This window comes from Colobus angolensis, unplaced genomic scaffold (genome assembly GCF_000951035.1).
Source record: "Colobus angolensis palliatus isolate OR3802 unplaced genomic scaffold, Cang.pa_1.0 Scaffold407, whole genome shotgun sequence".
Lineage (NCBI taxonomy): Eukaryota > Metazoa > Chordata > Mammalia > Primates > Cercopithecidae > Colobus > Colobus angolensis.
This window is the reverse complement of record NW_012117455.1, coordinates 559,436-564,379: the sequence shown is the minus strand read 5'-3', so window position 1 is coordinate 564,379 and position 4,944 is coordinate 559,436. Positions and strand designations below refer to the sequence as shown.

At 44.6% G+C, this 4,944-nt stretch overlaps 1 protein-coding gene across 4 annotated transcripts in view; it reads left to right on the top strand.

The window, feature by feature from the left end:
* Positions 1-4,944, top strand: part of MKL2 (MKL/myocardin-like 2) — a 193,014-nt gene that overhangs the window by 160,019 nt on the left and 28,051 nt on the right. The window lies entirely within an intron of this gene.

The window sequence follows — 4,944 nt, the reverse complement described above, 5'->3', positions numbered from 1 at the left end:
AATTGTGCTTAGAACTTGTAGATAAGGTGGGTGAAGAGAATAAAGTGAGGAATAGTGTAGCAGAATATACATCTCAAACTTTTAAAACTAAAAAAGGATATTATAGTTAGCTAACTTCTCACCACCTTTCAGCTGGGGAGACTGAGGCCCAAAGAAGAAATGACAAAGCCAGGAAGGGTCCCAACCTCCTGAATCCAAGTCTAGCTCTCTCCTGCCTCCCCTACCTGTTGCAGCACTCTCCTGAGGCAAGGGAGCATCTTTCAGATGAACACAGTGCATATCCTCATGGCCGTCTGTCCCCACGACTGTCCTTGTCCTTGACCTTCCTGGAGAGAAGGCTCTTGTCAGCATGGCTGAGTATTGGTGGCTTCAGAACACACATCAGTGTATTTCCCCATCTTCTGTTGCTTAGCATTGGAGTCAGAAATTCCAGAGAGTCACAAGTGGCAACTCTGCCAATGAAATCAGTTTTTACCTCCTCTCCCAACATCCTCATGCATGCAACCCCAACGGCACAGAGAGGGTCTGCATGCACAGCCCTCCTTCCCTGCCAGTCCTCAAAATGAGTTCTCTGCCTCTCCTGTTCTCTGAATGTCTGCTCTTCACTGATGTCTTTAAGGAAGGCTTTGGTTCTAGAGGAAGAAGCATTGTTTAAGAATGTGAAGTTCAGGGATTGGTTAGAGAATTCTAGGACTATGCCAAGAGAGGAGGGGACAGGAAAACATTAGGAAACAGACCAGAATTCTTTCAGTGTTTCTATGAGGAAAGCTGTTTTCCATCCTTCGCTTGTGGGGGCTGATAGGTAATAGCAGATTCCGTCTGAGGAACACTAGTTACTATGTTTCTGTGCCCCTCCTCTACAGGTGCCTTCCAGACTGTGGCTGGGTCAATTATTTTATCACTCCACAACAGTTATACTCGAACCCCATTTTGAGTATAAATTATCCTAGACCCCGTTCATTCTTATGATCAGTTTTAAAAGACTAAAAATAAAATGTATAGCCAGCGCAGTGGCTCATGCCTGTAATCCCTGCACTTTGGGAGGCCAGGGCAGGCAGATCGCTTGAGGTCAGGAGTTTGAGACCAGCCTGGACAACATGGCAAAACCCCATCTCTATAAAGTGTACAAAAAAATTAGTTGGGCATGGTGGCGCACACCTATGCTCCCAGCTACTCGGAGGCTGAGGTGGGAGGATCACTTGAGCCCACGAGGTTAAGGCTGCAGTGAGCCAAGATCATGCCCCTGTACTCCAGCCTGGGTGACAGAGTGAGACCCTGCCTCAAAAACAAATAAGATGCATTATTGATAATGAAAAAAGCAGGTAAATAGTGAATTGATGAATATTGTGAGATTGAAGGAATAAGTGGGGGAAAGTGTTTTCTGACATCGAGGTATATGCCTTAAGTGCCTGATAATTAAAGTGATTTCCAGTTAGCATGCACATTCACCATTCATTTGTTCAACAGATACTTTTTCAAGCACCTTCTGTGTGCCAGGCACTGTTCTGGGTACTAGGAATAAAGCAAGGAACAAACGATCACTAACATAGAGTACGCCAGGTGGTGATGAATAATGTGAGGATGGGAGTGCTGGGGAGACAAGGAGAGACGTGTCTTTTAATTGAAGTGGTCTGGAGATATGCAGATGACATTTGGAGATCTGAAAGAACATCTAAAGGAAGTGAGGGTGTGAGCCATGAAGATACCTATGGGAAGAAAGTTTGACCAAGGCAGCCAGTATGAGCTGCCTCCACCATTGCTGACTCCAACAGCAATGGCGGAGGCAGACAGGGTGTGGCCAGAGAACAGCATCTGTAGAGCCTTGTAAGAAGTTAAGCTTTGTATTACCACTAAGGGAAGAAGGTGCTGGAAGATTTTTGAGCTGATGTGTTAGAAACAGTAGAGCACAAAGGTAGAACCAGAGACAGGTAAAATGCACAGCAGGAGACAGTGGCAGCTGGCAAGATAACAGAGGTGGTTGGATTTTGGCTGTATTTGAAGGCTAAGCTGGCCGGATTTGTAGACAAGTTGGATGTGTGCTGTGAAGAAGAGTTGTGAACCATCTACTGTTGTATGTCTAAGTGACTAGCAACTTGCAGTTGCCACATCCTGTAATGGAAAGGAGTACACCTGGAGTGTGAGATGCTGTGCAGGCACCTCTCGTTATGTCCTAGAGGCAGCTGGATAAATGAGTGCAGACGTTAGGAGAGAGGTCTAGGTTGGGAATAGAAATGTGGGTCATCAGTGTATAAATGGTGTTTAAAGCCATGAAACCCAGTAAAATTACCTACGGTCTAAGTACAGGTGAAAAAGCTGTGTAAGAAGTGAGTCCTTGGGAACCTCCATTTTCGAGAGGAGAACCAGCAAAGGAGACTCAGCAAAAACAGCCAGCAAGAGTGACGCAAGGCAGTCCTGAAGCCAGACATGATGTTTCAAGAAGGGAGAGACTAAATGTATCAACGGCTGCTGTGCCCCAGTTAAAATGAGTGCTGGGAACTGGCCTTGGTTTAACACTGAAGCACAGTGACCTTGACAAGAACAGTTTGCGAAAACTTAGTTGAAGTGGACACAAGAGAGCCTGAAAGGCAGAGCTGGAGATGGTGTTACAGAAAGCTTTTCTTGAGAGCTCACAGAAATGGGTCTGTAGCTTTATTGGACTGTAGGATCAAGGAAGGCTGTTTGTGATCCAGTGGAGTGATCCAGGAGAAGAGTGGGGAACCACAGCCAGGTGTGGGCAAGGGAACACAGAATCCAGTTGAGGAGGGAAGGGCCAGCCTGAGACAGCAACACCAGCAGGAAGGAAAGTGCAGAGTCTCGGTGCAGGCAGGCTCTCAGCTCTGTGCTGATCACTTACATGTTGTTCTCCATGTTTAAGCAGCGAGGTCATCAGTTGACAGTAAGGATGGGGGTGAAATACTAAAGGTTTAGAGAAAGAAGAAAAGACAGGCGGTATTCTAGAAGAGCAGGAAAATTAAAGGACCAGAAAAATGTAACAGGATGGCCAGGTAGCACTGATGAACCCTTGAAGTTGGTGGTCATGAGTTTAAAGTGAGACTTGTCAGCATGATTTTATGTTTTTCCTGTAGCCACTTTCAGTTATATGAGTACAGGCATGAAGTGGACCACTGGTTCTCAGCAGGGGTAAGTTTGCCTCCCACCACAGACATTTGGCAATTTCTGGAAACGTTTCTGGTTGTCACAATGCGGGGGACGAAGTGGGTGGGTGGAGGTTGCTAGGGGCATCCAATGGGTGGTGGCCAAGGATGCCGTTTAACATCCAACAGTGTACAGAATGGGTTCCCACAACACAATTACCTAGCTCAAAACATCAGTAGAGCCACTGTCGAGAAACAGAAGGAGACAGAATTAATTAGATAAGGGTTTTGCCAGGTGTGTATGACAAAGAGGGGACTGTGCAAGTGAGGGGACCGTTGGATATAGCTGGGTAGGGAGGGAAGTGAGAAACAATTGTTGTAGTTGGCATCCTGGATGGAGTGAATTGACAAAACACATGGTGGGTATCAGAGATTGGGATACTGGGAAGCAAGGGAGGTTCAAATAATTACGAGATCTAGGCTATCATCACACAGTGGCTAGCTGAGAGAGGAGATGAGGTATCTGGAAGCAATGAAGTCAAGGAACTAAGAGACCCGAACGTTAGAATGATTGTACATGTGGATATTAAAATCATCAAGAACAGTGACTGAAGTAATGTTGAAGAAAGTAAAAGAGCAGTGGGAGTGTCAGATGTGTCATAGGAGTCAGTAAAGAACTAGAAGGAGGCCAGGTCCTGATGCTCAAGTCTGAAAGCAGGAGATGAGATTAACAAGAACCAATCATTTCCAATACATCATTACTTTTTATAAATTCTTATTTACCAGCATTTAAAAATAGGCTCCTAGTTAATTGGATTATATTATGTCCAATAGTATTGCAGTAAATGTTTAATAACTGACTGGGCTCAGAAGGCAGATTATAACCTTTGCCAATTCCCATGGTGTAAATATTCCCACAGTGGCCAGTTTCAGGCTACCCGTGTGATATTGCTGAATGGCGAGTTGGGAGAAGAAGCACACATTTGGTTCTCATGAGTAAGAGCTGGCTCCAGCACCCCGCTGGCTATGTCCGTAAACTGTTATGTAAAAATGGCCATAAAAATCTTGTTGCAGAATCATTCTTTTATAAAGGGATTTAAGAATTCATGACATACCAAGTGAAGAGAGAGAAAGGCACATTTCTAATAAGCATATATGGTATTATCCCAATTATATTAAAACATATCCAAAGGAAGGATATAAAAAAGAATGTTAATAGTCATATTCTATGAATGTTAGAATAGCCTAACATTAGAAATGAGACTATTCCTAGGCCGGGCGCGGTGGCTCAAGCCTGTAATCCCAGCACTTTGGGAGGCCGAGACGGGCGGATCACGAGGTCAGGAGATCGAGACCATCCTGGCTAACATGGTGAAACCCCGTCTCTACTAAAAAATACAAAAAACTAGCCGGGCGAGGTGGCGGGCGCCTGTAGTCCCAGCTACTCGGGAGGCTGAGGCAGGAGAATGGCGTGAACCTGGGAGGCGCAGCTTGCGGTGAGCTGAGATCCGGCCACTGCACTCCAGCCTGGGCAACAGAGCAAGACTCCGTCTCAAAAAAAAAAAAAAAAATGAGACTATTCCTAACCTGCAGAATGCAGTGAGTTTTTATTCTTCTTTGATTGCAGTGTCCTAATTCTTTGGATATGAATATGATGTGATCATATCAATAGCTCCATTTAATTGAGTACTTCTCAAAGTCTTTGTATTAAGTTGGATATGTTCCCTAAAGAAGCTTAGGAATATGTTCCTGTATTTTTTGTTTGTTTGGGTGGGTTTTTTTCAGATGAAGCTATCTTAGAATCTGAATACTGAAAAGTATAAAGTGATCTGATAACTTAAAAACTGAG